The sequence below is a fragment of the Schistocerca gregaria genome, chromosome 1, assembly GCF_023897955.1.
Source record: "Schistocerca gregaria isolate iqSchGreg1 chromosome 1, iqSchGreg1.2, whole genome shotgun sequence".
Classification (NCBI taxonomy): Eukaryota; Metazoa; Arthropoda; class Insecta; order Orthoptera; family Acrididae; genus Schistocerca; species Schistocerca gregaria.
Genome location: NC_064920.1, coordinates 523,342,595 through 523,358,065, shown reverse-complemented (window position 1 = coordinate 523,358,065; position 15,471 = coordinate 523,342,595).

The following is a 15,471-nucleotide window of genomic DNA, read 5'->3' as shown; positions in this document are numbered from 1 at the left end:
CTCTACCCTGCGCTAGCCTCTTCATCTCCGAATAACTACTGCAACCCAAAGCCATTTGAAGTTGCCTACTGTATTCATTTCTTGCGCTCCATCTGAAATTTTTGCCACCCAGGCTTCCTTTCTAGTACTAAACTGACAACTCCTTGCTGTCTCAGAATGTGTCGTATCAACTGATCCCTACTTAGGTTATGCCACAAATTTCTTTTCTGCTCTGATCTTTTCAGTACCTCTTCACTAATGACGTGATTTACCTATCTAATCTTCAACAATCACCTGTATCATATTTTAAAGAAATCTTACTTTGTTCTTGTCCGAATTGCTTATCATCCACGTTTCGCTAACGTACAAGGCTATACTCCTGACAAATCCCTTCAGAAAAGGTTCCAAAAACTTAAGTTTATATTCCATGTTACAACTTCCTCTTCTTCAGAACAGCTTTTTTATCATTGCATTCTGCATTTTAGATCCCTTCTACTCCGGCCATAGTAAGTTATTTTACTGCTCAAGTAACAAAATTCATCTACTAATTCTAGCGACTAATTTTCTAATCTCATTTCCCTCAGTATCGTCTTTTTTAATTCGGCAACACTTCATTACTCTTCCTTTCCTTTTCATAAAGTTAATTTTATATCCTCCTTTCAGGACACTGTCCATTCCTTTTCACTGCACTTCCAAGTCCTTTCCTGTCTCCGACAAAATTACAGTGTCATCGGCAAACTGTTAAAGCTTTTATTTCTTCTTCCGCAACTTTAATTCGTTCTCGAAATTTACTTTAGGTTTCTTGTTCAAAGTACAGATCGAATAACATCAGGGATAGGCTACAACACTGTCTCACTCCCTTCTGAACCACTGCTTATCTTTCATGACCCTCGGTTCTTACAACTGCTGTCTGCTTTTTGAACAAGTCGTAAATAACCTTTCGCCCCCTGTTTTTTAACCCTGCTACCCCCAGATATCTCCCAGACCTACGAATTTCGTAAGAACTCTGATTGTTTGTATTGAATACCTCGCATTCCTATGAATTACGTATTTACTGCCTTTTGTATTATAGAAGCGTAGAAAAAGAAATCCCGCAATGGAAATCGAAATCTGCAATTTTCAGATAACTGCAACTCTCTAACTCCTAAGGAATGTCCTGTTTCTAAGCGTCTTTTCCGGGAAGCGGAAATTTATTTATTTCTCACAAGGTATGGTAGATTCATATATTCGTAGACTATCAGAAGCATTTAAGACAACTTTAGCAGAAATGACTCCGCGACTTCCTCTGTTGGAGGTTCTACATCTGACTGTCTGAAAACTTATTGTAGAAAACCCTTATATTTACAACGTTCTCTGCCTCTAAACCTGGCAGAAAATCCGAAGAGATTCTGGTCGTATGTGAAGTATGTTAACGGCAACAAACAACCAATGCCTTCTCTGCACGAAAGCAATGGAGATACTATCGACGACAGTGCTGCCAAAGCAGAGTTACTAAACACAGCCTTCCGAAATTCCTTCACCAAAGAAGACGAAGTAAATATTCCATAATTCGAATCAAGAACAGCTGCCAACATGAGTAACGTAGAAGTAAATATTCTCGGAGTAATGAAGCAACTTAAATCGCTGAATAAAAGCAAATCTTCTGGTCCAGACAGTATACCAATTAGGTTCCTCTCAGAGTATCCTGATGTCTTAGCTCCATACTTAACAATCATATACAACCGTTCGCTCGACGAAAGATCCGTACCCAAAGACTGGAAAGTTGCACAGGTCACACCAGTATTCAAGAAAGGTAGTAGCAGTAATCCACAAAATTACAGGCCCATATCCTTAACGTCGATATGCAGCAGGATTTTGGAATATGTATCGTGTTCAAACATTATGCGTTACCTCGAAGAAAACAGTGTATTGACACACAGTCAACATGTATTTAGAAAACATCGTTCTTCTGAAACACAACTAGCTCTTTATTCGTATGAAGTGCTGAGTGCTATTGACAAGCGATTTCAGATCGATTCCGTATTTCTGGATTTCCTGAAGGCTTTGGACACTGCACCACACAAGCGGCTTGTAGTGAAATTGTGTGCTTATGGAATATCGTCTCAGTTACGTGACTGGATTTGTTATTTCCTGTCAGAGAGGTCACAGTTCGTAGTAATTGACGGAAAGTCATCGATTAAAACAGAAGTGATTTCTGGCGTTCCCGAAGGTAGTGTTGCAGGCCCTTTACTGTTCCTTATCTATATAAACGATTTGGGAGACAATCAGAGCAGCCGTCTTAGGTTGTTTGCAGATGACGCTGTCGTTTATCCATTAATAATGTCATCACAAGATCAAAACAAATTGCAAAACGAGTTAGAAAAGATACCTGAATTGTGCAAAAATTGGCATTTGACCCCCAAATAACGAGAAGTGTGAGGTCATCCACATGAGTGCTAAAAGGAATCCGTTAAACTTCGGTTAGATCAGTCAAATCTAAAGGCCGTAAATTCAGCTAAATGCCTAGGAATTACAATTACGAATAACTTAAATTGGAAGGAACACACAGAAAATGTTGTGGGGAAGACGAACCAAAGACTGTGTTTTATTGGCAGGACACTTAGAAAATGTAAGGAGACTTCCTACACTACGCTTGTCCGTCCTCCTTTAGAATACTGCTGCACGGTGTGGGATCCTTACCAAATAGGATTGGTGAATTACATTGAAAAAGTTCAAAGGTGAGCAGCACGTTTTGTATTATCGCGAAATATGGGAGAGAGAGTCACTGAAATGATACAGGGGTTCGGCTGGACATCATTAAAACGAAGGCGTTTTTCGTTGCGACAGAATCTTCTCACGAAATTCGAGTCACCAACTTTATCCTCTGAATGCGAAAATATTTTGTTGACACCGACCTAAATAGCGAGGAACGATAACCATGATAAAATGAGGGAATTCAGAGCTCTTACGGAAAGATACAGGGGTTCAATCTTTCTGTGCGCTATACGAGACTGGGATAACAGAGAATTGTGAAGGTGGTTCGATGAACCTTCTGCCAGGCACTTAAATTTGATTTGCAGAGTATGCATGTAGATGTAGATGTAGAATATTGATCTACCACTATTTTTTTAAATTACAAGAATGCCTGATTTACATATCCATACTGCAGCAGCTGTTTCAACTGTGTTTATTTGTCTTCATAAGAACTAATTTCATAGATCTTAATTTTCTTAGTTTGCTGTAAGCAATTATCGAAGTATTTTCTGCAGTGAAAACCTGTCAGCTATTCAGGCCGTAAAAGACATGAGGTTGAGCTGTTCATTAGCCCTACACCTTCGTCACTCTCTTATGATAATACTGTTGTCCTCTCACTAACGTTGTAGATCGAAACCTCGACCTCTGAGTGGCGGTCAGAACAGTGACCATTCAGTCATGGAGTGGAGCTGTGACTAAATCACTGTGCTGAAATGTAGACTAATAACAGAATTTTATGAAGTAAGGCTTCTGCATAGTTGTGTAGGTTGTCCCGTGCACCATAATAAGTCTATGGTGTTTCGTGTGTAGTAACAATGAACTGAACGTAACCGAAAGAGTTGGAAACAGCGCAGTATGTTGAGAATTAGAGTGTCATTAATACTGGAAACAAATTGCTGGGATGATTCCACAATCATTATAAACTTCCTTGAAGTATTGGGGCTGGGACGCTGTCTTAACAGCGACGTGGGAGAAGGCTGTACGAAGTCAGGATGAAGCACCATTCCCTTCGTCTGGAGGTGGACTGGAATCAGGCTGTGGGTCTCTAGTAAGACATCCCTCAATGTACTAGATTTTCATTCGTGTTAGGGACAGAGATGTGGCGCCCGCTGGAGTGGAGACAGTGAAATCACAGCCTCAGCAGCGATGTGTATAAGCAGCATCATCCATTCGTGGCAGGAAGCGATGTGTACAGGTAGCACCATCCGCTGGTCTCTGGAATAGGTGAGACGGATCGCGTTCGGCGACTGATGAGTGAGAGCCAGTTCAAGGCCGCTTGCTTGGTCGCGGCTACTCTGTCCGTAGCCCCTACCATGATCGATAGTGTGTGCCCGCCTCGAACGGTAATCAGCGACAAGATGGTTCTCAAGGACCGAAGTGCAGCCACAGGACAGCCACAGGACAGCCACGCAGCTGTCAGGGCTCGAGGACATGTCCCACCAGGGAAGTATACCCTATCTGCGTGTAGGCGCCTCGTAATTGTCGATATTAAGACTCCAGGAAGGCCACATGAAATCTCCTGTTCATTTGCACACCTGTAGCTTCTGGAGCCTAAGAAAACCGTAGGTTACTGCTGCATTAGTATGTACTTTGAATACAGTTGTAAAACTACGGTACCTAGACCATCATAAGTTAGCATAGGTACAATAATTCTCCTGGCGGCTTTGGCCAGTTAAGGTCGTACCTGCGTTACCTGTATGTTATATGTGTTGCATAACTATTGGGCGTCCTCTCAAAAACGAATCACTTTCTTGATAAGTGCGATCAGTGTCTCACTAGATTCCCTAAAAACCGGAAGCGGTAAACTGTCTAGAAATTGAGTGGGGACCTACAAAGGGCCTCGTAACCCGTGGAACATTTTTGTTCTGTATAGCTATCTTCCTGTATCTTACTTAAATATGAACAGCTTTTATTAGAAAATGAGTTTTTCGATGTTTAATTCAGGTTTTATTCGAGAATTATTGATTTGTCAAGTGAAACACAGCGAATCTGTGGTAAACATAAAGAAAATAATATAGATTCATCACAGACCGCCGGCCGCTGTGTCCGAGCGGTTCTAGGCGCTTCAGTCCGGATCTGCGCTGCTGCTACGGTCGCAGGTTCGAATCCTGCCTCGGGCATGGATGTGTGTGATGTCCTTAGGTTAGTTAGGTTTAAGTAGTTCTATGTCTAGGGGACTGATGACCTCAGATGTTAAGTCCCATAGTGCTTATAACTATTTGAACCGTCACAGACCGCTAGAAAACGCAGTTTCCTCAAAAAAGAAAAAACAAAAACATAAAAATAAAGAAAACGCAAAACAAAAACATATTAAACGTTGTTTCAGCTTATATAAAACACGTTTCTATTATTCATAAACAGCTTTCACATTTAAAAATAATAATATTAGGAAACTCTTGCATTTGATCATGGTGGAGAACGTTCTACTGAGTACAAAATAATGTACAGTTATTGCTGTGGTTACATAAAAGCACAGAAGCTAGGCGCTCAACAAATTTTTATTACTTATGAAATGCAATTACTATTCCTTAAGGCTGTAAAATACGCAACGGACTAACGCTGAATGATATATGGTTCTAATTATATGTGAAACAAACAAACAAAGAAAGAAAGAAATAAGGCTAAATCGTCAACTGTCAACTCCCAGTTTTCCTCTAAAACATTTATTATTTTTCTTTCCCTACTAATGTTCCTAATACCTCCGGCAATCCTGCCATTCATTACTTTATTTACTTAGTGTACCGAAACTACCCAAGTGTAGTTCGGGCAGAGCGCAACTCTAGCTTCGTCTCTAAGTTAGAGGCCGGCCAGTGTTTCCATCTCGCAAGTGCGTTAGCCCAGGAACCAAAGCATAACAGCGTCCTTACTCACCATTATAAAACAGCAGTGACTTCACTTGGCATATTTTTCTCATGCAGTCAGCTTTTCCGGACCCTCTGTCGTAGCTAAACAGTGTCCCAAATTTTCTGTTCTGAAGTGGTAGTGAGCGTATTTTGCAGCATTGGCGTACTGAATCATTACTCCTGCAGTTATATCCTGTGTGACACAGAATAGTTACCTCAAGAAATCAGATTTAACTTAAATAATTACAACTGTATCATATTCAATTGAAAAGCAAAAGGAACGAATATTCTTTGATAAATGGCATTACATTTTATCTGTAAGCGAGAGAATCGGCGCTGTTTCTTTTGAAGACGGTTCCAATATGGGATTTAATGTTTTTAATGACAACTCGAAGTAAACTCCAAATGAGTGTCGTATTGAAGGGGAAACTCACACTCGTGTCTGTGCATGCTTCAAAATAAATTTGATTTCGTTTAGGCTCCGCCGTGAAAATATACAGTTTTTTTCTTCTTTCAGCCAGACATGTTTCGCTGAAGTTACAGCATCAGCTTTCGGTTGGTTATTTGCTTCTATCAACTAACAGGAAAATTTCCTTTTACTATGTGTACATATGAAATTCAGTTTTTAAGTAAAATATTCACAAACTGAGACAGAAATTTCTTTTTGCTAATTGTTTACCAATGCCGAGGTTTCTGTTTTTTTTCTGTGTGTTGCAGTTCAGGTGTTATCTTTTCACTGTCCGTCGTCTGCAGTAATAGATAACTAAATATAGAAATCTTATTTACATTTCTGTCGATAAGAATAACACCCAAACAATTTTTTTCTTTAGAATAGTTTCCTCCTCGAGATGTCGTTGCATACAAGACATTAATGTCGATCGAGACTGTGTGACAATACTCTGCCATCTCAATGCACCTGTTGCTGTTGATAATCCACTATGCATTCGACCTAGACGTAGTTGCAAATTAAGACAATCTCGATACGTCTGTAAGCATCATGGATCCTCAACCGAAAACCTAGCGCAGCTGGTCACACCGGCAAGTCGGCATTGCCGCACGTCTCTTTCGGTACCTTCCAGACCTCACTGACCCTCTACTTGCACGTCTCGCTACGGTTCACTATGAAAAAGATCTTTATTCAGCCTTTTGACAGGTGGTCACATTAATGTGACTGGACAGTTTAGTCCTGTGTCAAAGAGGATGAGAATTTAATGGGAATGGATGTGTGGGAGCCAATCCTAATGTAGCAAATAGAAAATAACGGAGTCGTTTGCTCTCGGAGGGGACATGAGAGGAGAAAAAGATTAATAGAACCCTGTTTTTCCACTAATGAATCATTTCAGAGAACCCGGTGAAATAGAAATAGCTGTACGTGGAAGATGCTGAGTATTAAAAGAATTATCATATTGACCATACTTTCACAAAACAGAGCCTTAGAAATTAATTTAAGGACCGAAAGAGCTTTCAAGATGCTGGCACTGATGGTGACCATATCCTAATACTTATTAACCGAAGTGAAAATTCCAGAAGTTAAGAGAAAGTAGCTTAATCATTGATAGTTGGACAATTTTAAGGACTGGAAACTTAAGCTGCCTCTGAAAAATATTTAAGAAAAGAAATAATATTTCTAGGCGTCATTAACGTGGAAAACCTATGTAGTGGCCTCAAAAGATATGTTGCAAACACAGTCAAACGTACTAGGATTCAGAAAGGTAAAACAAGGGCAGCCAGGTATCGACTGATATATTGAAACATTTTTAAAAATGCACAAAGTAAGCAAATAATAGTAAAAACCTAGAGCCGGCCTCGGTGGCAGAGCGGTTCTAGGTGCATCATTCCGGAACAGAGCGACTGCTACTGGGTAGGCTCGAATCGTGCCTCGGACATGGATGTGTGTGTGATGTCCTCAGGTTCGTTAGGTTTAAGTAATTCTAAGTTCTAGGGGATTGATGACCTCAGATGTTAAGTCCCATAGTGCTCAGAGCCATTTGAACCATTTGACAAACCTAGAAAGTAAACAGCGACAATAAAGACCAGCTAGAAATGAAATTATGCAGGAATGTAGCAGTGTTAGAGAAGAATGAAGGGACAAAAAATTTCAAAAGACATAGAAAACTCTGAAATAGGATAACGTAAATGTTACAAAAAGTCTGGTAATTAATCACTGCATGGAGAACAGAACAAGGAGCACAATGATTAGATGCGGAATAGGTAAATTGATAGTAGATGCATAAAATAAGACAAGAATTAATTCTTTGGAAATTTTGTACCGTGCAGATGCAGTTAAGCGAATAGAAAATCAGAAATCGGTGGAAGAAAATTTTAGAGGAGGTACGATATTTATTTCTGAATTTCAAAAGTTTTCAACGATGACTATTCTCGTAACAATTGTTCTATGTCCTCTTCTCATTGTGTTCTTTGTCAGATCTTTCTTCTCTTTGACTCATTGGAAGGCTTGTTCATTTCTTATCTGTTATTAATGCAGTGGCAGCGACATATTTCGGGCATCAGGCCAAATGGGGGAGCAAACCTTGTGGATGCTCGTGAGTGAATTTTTCGTAATTTGAAAATTTCCTTCTGATTGATGTAATGATAAACTGGTGTTTGTGGAAGTTATTGTGCAGTCAGTGTAGCATCACATCAATTATAAATACTCACGAGAGTACATTGTCGCCAGGACGGAAGGGCAAAATTAATTATTATTTTAAATTTATAAAAGTATTAACACCATCTTGTTGTCTTATTTTCTGCCTCTGTTACCCATTTACCTTTCCGCCTCTAATCATTGTGCTCCTTGTTTTGTATTAGGAGAAACAGTTTCTGACCGCCAAAAATACAAACCTCGAGACTAGGAAAACATTTACGAAAAGCCATTTATCGAACAGAGCTATTTGTGGCTGCGAACCACATAGAATGGGGAAGACAGAAGTGAAATGTTTAGATGCTACTGGTGCTTGTTGAAGATCACGTGGATTGAGCTGATAAGAAATGAACAAGCCTTCCAATGAGTCAAAGAGAAGAAAGATCTGACAAAGAACATAATGAGACGAAGACATAGAACAATTGTTACGAGAATAGTCATCGTTGAAAACTGTTAGAAGGAAAGAAGCTCTGGCGCAGGCCTAGATATGAATATACAAGACAGAACGTCTATAACGTCGGATGCTGGACCTGTGTAGGAATCAAGCTACTGACAAGGGACTGGAATGGAGAAATTCATCGGACGAGCCTTGCTATTGACGCCTGAAACAACAAACGTCGGTTCTTCGGAGTTATATGTCAAAATCTTAGTACTAACTACCCCTTTCTATTAATAGATCTATATCAGTTTTCCTCGTTAGCCGCGCGGGATTAGCCGAGCGGTCTCGGGTCTCGGGCATGGGTGTGTGTGTTTGTCCTGAGGATAAACTTAGGGACTGATGACCTTAGCAGTTAAGTCCCATAAGATTTCACACATATTTGAACATTTTTCCTCGTTAACTAAAAGATCTCAGTGGTCCGAAATGTCTGACAACGTACCTGTAATTCCAGATAAAACGTCTGTTTAAAAATTAATTTAAATCATCCGTAATTGTACAGGGTTATCAGAAATGGTCTAAAGCCTGTAACGGTGTTTCAGGGGAGGTTACGCTGGAAGAAGGTTGTTCAGAAATATACCACACATTTTGCGCCGTTTCAGAGTTATTTAGCACTGAAGTTAGTCGATCAGGTCGTCGTTCGCGCAAATTCAAGCAGCCCACCAGATATAGTCGCAAAACTCGTTCTTCGTTTGTTTTCCTCAAACCGAACAAACGTAGCTTTTGCTATCTTACTTAAGTTTATCACTTCCGAAAAAGCCACATTGTAACTGGCAGTGAGCGTTTGAACAAGTGGTAACTCACAACCAACAATTTTCTGCACTTTATCGCGTTTAAGCAGGTGGAACTGTTTGAATTTTCGCGGGCAACGACCTGACTGGTTTACTTCAATGCTAAACAATTCGAACACAGCCCAACGTATCAATTCTTTTATTAACAATTATTTTCCAGCACAGCCTACCCCACAACACTCTTACAAGCTTCTTAGGCTGTTCCTGACGACCCCGTATGTTTACTACACTCAGGTGACAGAAACGGTATGTACGTATACAGGTGGCGGTAGTATCGCGTACACAAGATACAAAAGAGCAATGCATTGGTGGAGCTGTCATTTGTACACGTGTGATTCATGTGAAAAGTTTCCGACGAGATTATGGCCCCACTACGGGAATTACCAGACTGAACGCAGAACTGTACTTGGAGCTAGACGCAGGGGAAATTTCGTTTTGGAAATCGTTAGCGAATTATGATCCCACGATCCACAGATCCAAGGACGTGCCGAGAATATTACATTTCAGGCATTACGTCTCACTACGGACAATGCAGCGTCCGACGGCCTTCTACATCTAGAACGAGACTACGGAATCCACCTTACGGCGCGTGGTGGATGGTACCCTGTATCACTACAAGTCAATTCCTTTCCTGTTCCACTCGCAAACAGGACGAAGGAAAAACGACTGTCTATACGCCTCCGTATAAGCAGTCATTTCTTGTATCTTATCTTCGTGGTCCTTACCCGCAGAGTATGTTGGAGGCAACAGAATCGTTATGCAGTCAGCTTCAAATGCCGGTTCTCTCGATTTTCTCACTGATGTCCCTCGAAAAGAACGTAACCACAGAACGTCACCTTCCCTCGAGGGATTCCATTTGAGTTCCTGAACATCTCCGTAACACTTGCGTGTTGTTAGAACCAACCAGTAACAAATCTATCAACCCGCCTCTGAAATGCTTCGATATCTTCCTTTAATCCTATCTGGTACGGATCCCAAATACTGGAGAAGTACTCACGAATACGTTGCACTAGCGTCTTATACGAGGTCCCTTTACAGATCAACAGCACTTCTAAGAATTCTCTCAATAAACCGAAGTCGACCATTCGCCTTTCCTACCACGTCTCCACACGGTCGTTCCATTTTATACCGCTTTGTAGCGTTACGCCCTGATATTTAAACGATTGAACATTACGGGTTTTTCACAATAATCCACATTCACTTACACTTCTCTACATTTAGAGCTAGCTTCCATTCATCACACCAACTAGAAATTTTGTGTAAGTCATTTTACATCCTCCTGCAGTCACTCAGCTTCGACACCTTACCGTGCACCACAGCATGAACAGCCGCAGATTGCTGCCCACCCTGTCTGCCACATCATTCATGTATACAGAGAATAATAGCTGTCCTACCATACTTACCCGGGACACTCCTGATGCTACTCTTATCTCTGATGAACAATGCCCATCGAGAACAACATACTGGGTTCTATTACATAAGAGATCCAAATGGCTCGTACCTTCTTTATGAGCTTGCTAAGGGACACCGTATCAAATACTTTTCGGAATCTACAAATATGGACTCTGCCTGTTGCCGTTCATCCATAGTTCGCAGTATATCCTGTGAGAACCGTTCAAGCTGTGTTTCACACGAGTGGTGCTTTCTAAAGCCATGCTGAATAATGAACATAAGTCTCAAGAAAATTTATTATACTCTGCAGCAAACCGATGTTATAGGTATTGGTCTCTAAATTTGCGAGTCCTTTCCATTGCCCTTCTTATAACAGGGGTCACCTGCGCTTTTTGCAGTCGCTTGCTACTTTGCGCTGGGCAAAAGATTCACGATAAATGCAACCTAAGTAAGCGGCCACTGCCTAGAGTACTATTTGAAAAACCGCACTGAGATTCCACCCGGATCTGGTGACTCATTTGTTTCCTACTCCTTCAGTTGTATCATGGATGGTTTACTGTGTCGTACATACGAAACTGTGTTCGACGCTCAACGGATGGTAGATTTGTACGACACTCTAGCGTGAATGATTCCTAGAACGTGAAATTTGAAACTTTGGCTTTTGTTTCACTGTGTTCAACAGATACACCAAACTGGTCAACAAGTGACTGGATAGAAGCCTTAGACCTACTAAGCGATATTACGTAGGGCAAGAATTTTCTCGGTTTCTCTGCCAGATATGTTGCTAAGGTACGACGGTGGTAGTAGTTGTATGCTTCGTTCACAGATCTTTCCACAGACGCACCAATCTCTACCAAGCTTTGTCGTCATTTGCGCCTTCTCTTTTGAATCGAGAGTGCAACAGCCTCTGCTTCCTCAGAGTGTTCGGGATCTCGTTATTAAACCATGGTGGGCCTTTACCGTCCTTAATCCACTGTAGTATGCACATAATTCTACAGACCACTATCTACAGCCCGCTTGAACTTTGCTCGTAATTCCTGTTCACTCATCTTATTGTAACAAAGTGATGTCATTTCACCGTCTAAGTGAGATGCTAACAAGTGCTTATCTGCTCTTAATAGTAAAAACATTCTCCTAGCCTTCTGAATTGATTTATTAATTTTCGTAACCCTAGTTGCTATAATGACATCTTGATCGCTAATCCTCGTTTCTATACAGACGTTGTCGATAAGGTCTGACCTGATATTTCCGTAGCGCGTGTGCTGCCGGACTAACTGCTCAAGACAAAAGAACTTCGCATGACTGTCTAGTTGTAGCTCGTGCAGTGAAACCATAGACATCACAATCAACAAACAGTTGGTTAAAGCCCCCTACAACTAGTTATGCACGATCTGGTTATTTACGCGCTTCTGAACATAGACATTCTTTGAATGACTACAGTTGTCAATTAACTTGGTTTCGCCTACACCCGTTATACATGCTTGAGCCGTGATGCTCAATGCGAGGGGACGCTTTCCTTCCGCAAGCAGATCCTTGCGAGAATATCGAGAGATCGAGTAATGATATTACGGCGAGAGATCGGGGGTTGCAGTAAGAACGAGGAAACGCGTGCGAACGGCGGTCACCAGAGGGGGGTCGAGAGGAGTGCTGTGAGCCGGAGTCGGTCGGCTGCTGCTGTCTCGGTCGCTACGACGGAGCTTCGCTGAAGAAGTCAGTGGAGCTGGGAAATGGTGGCCTCCTGTCTATTCATCTCTCTCTGTACGCTGCCCGATGGCATCAAATCTGGGATCGAAAAGGTGAGCCTTGCTGCCTGTCGGACAAACCTGTGCGTAACGACTGTTTATAAAGTGGCGAGTTTGATCACAAGCCTAGTGCTTAGAACTGTGTATACTGGTTAAAGGTCTCACTAGTGTAATAGGATCAAGCATACGATTCCATGTGACTTTGTGGCACAGCTTTGTCAGCTAAATTTGTTGATCTAGTCTGTCAGGATTCTCAAATGTACTCGCTCGCTTCCTGTGTTGAGCTCCCTGTAATTACGTGCATTGGACCTTACAAGTTCAGACGGGCAGTAAGTTGGTACATTGATTTTATTGTTGTCAGATAACGTAGTTTAACCTTGTGTCAATGATCATGTGCCAAGAGACCATTTAAGCAATAAACCTATAACTTTCCTGTGTGGCCAACTATTGCTATGTAGTAATGTTATAAGCTTAGTTTGTTTTAGTGCTGTACTCCTCGGGCCCTGTAATTGGTCACGTTTCCCTCTATGTTGTTGGGTGAGCAATTCAGGTTGCTTATTGCGGTCCAAACGGTCTGTGCCTATCAGTTGACGGAGGAAGGGAACAGCACAATGCAGTAACCGGACATGTAACATTGCTGTGACAAAGGAGAAAGGATCGGCAGCACCATCTTGGATTATTATAGACGAAATTACGTACGTAGCAGTTGTGTTAAAGTTATTGTGTTTAAAGGTTTTTTACAGTCCCTCGCCTAATTTCCTTCCCACTTGGCATTTGAACTGTGTTTAAGTGCATCTCAGCTGTACTTTCTTATATTCTATGTGAGTGCACGAAATTCGTTCAGTCACATTTTAATCTCTCTAAATTATTACTAGCCAGTTATCTAAACTGTGTTTTATGATTTTACAAGTTGTGCGTCTTGAGAAATGATTATTTCTGAAATGAAGTGACAATCGATCTTATTTTTGTTGGTATTCTTGATGTCGTAAATTTAGTCAGTCATTTTCGTAACGTCAGTTACTTATTAGCCTCAGTTTTGGCACGAATTCAGGGAGTTGATAGCAGTTTAAGTTGTCGATTCCCTTAATAATTATTATATATGTAAAGCCAGCATCTTACTTATAATGCCATTTTCTTGGGATTCATTAAAGCTGTTTATTGTACAGTGTTCTATGAAATTTTTTATCATTCAAATGTGTCTGAGAGTGTTCAACCTGAGGGAGATAGGAAAAAGTATTTTTTTCCCTTAAGACTTCATTTTCGTAAATACATCCTGCATCAAATTAAGTTTGACAATTGTTAAATAAATTTTCTATTGAAAATTTTAACTGTGAATGGTGTTGCTGTTTTCACCCTTGCGTTCCCCTTCCACACCATCTGGTGAAAATGCTTTTCATCGACCAGCTTCAATGTCACACTCAACTTCGACTACAATAGAGACAATATTTCTGTCAACTGCCCCTCCCCTACGTCCTCTTATCTGTCTTCCCGATATACGTTCCATGACTCGCTAAATATCTCAGACCTTTCACTTCAGGTTTCACCCAGCTGTCAGTCCCTAGAACAAACTGAGCGGGAGAATTTTGTTGGATGTCAGTAAATTCTGGAACTTTGTACAAACAGTTCGACAATTTACTGATAATATTTTTACAATGGAAGTGTCTTTACTCTGAACGGGGTCTGACTGCCTTTGCTGAGTATCGATTCGCAAATGTTCATCATAGCACCTCATACTACGGCCTATCCTAATAAACCCTCATTTTCATTCCGCAACTACTCTGCTACCCGAGTAGCTGCTTCCTTTCTGCAGTGCAAGCTTAACGATCGAAAGCAGAAGCGATTACGTAGAGTTGACAGAGCTAACAGACTAGCAACAACGCGTGCTATAACATAATAAATCAATGTGGTACGATGAACAATCCTTTGGCAAAAATGTTCACATTATAGATAAAATAAAACGCAAAACCTCTGATGGTGGCACAGTGGTGCTGTTTGAAAACTTGGAAAAAATGGTGTTTTGCAAAACTGGCGGACCTCACATCCTACAATTTGAACTACAAAATCAAAAGGAGCTGCAAATCCAAATGATGAACATCTTTACGACAGCGGCGACATTGGTATTAATGAACCGTGGCAACAGATGAGTGACGCGAGTGTCTTTGCTAATGGCACGATATCACCTGCGGCCCCTCTGCGGGGCTCGCGACCTATCGGTTGGACCTAGACGACTGAAAAACCGTGGCCTGGTCAGAATAGTCACGATTTCATTTGACACGACCTGATGGTAGGGTTCAAGTGTGGCACAGACCACACGAAGCCACGAACCCTGCTTGTCAACAAGGCACTGTGCAGCTGGTGGTGGCTTCATAATGTTATGGGTAGTGTTTACATGGAATGGACTGGATCTTCTGGATGGTCGGCTACTTGGAGACGATTTACAGTCATACATTGACTTCATGTTCCAAAACAATGATAGAATACTTAAGAATGACAATGCGTCATGTCACCGTGTAACAGTCGTTCACGATTGGTTTGAAGGTCATTCTGGACAATTCGAAGTAATGGTATGGTCACCCGGACCAAAGGACGTCCGACAGGATATTAGGAGGCATCCCATGACTTTTGACACCTCAGTGTATAACCGATGTGTTATTTCCAGTAACACCCATCTGTTAGGGTTCTCAATTCTGCGTTAACAGCGACAGTGGTATCCCAGAAATATGGTCGCATTTGGCATATATGTCTCACAGGTGTTGCGCGTACTTTGTTACAACTGATCTGAACGAAAGCGGAAGTGCCTTATGTTCAAAAAATTGAGAGAAATTTAACTTTAGCAACTTCAGGAGAATTTGTGAGTTGGCTTTCACCTCCGCTCATTAAATATATGACGAATCTGCACGATGTAGTTGTTCCA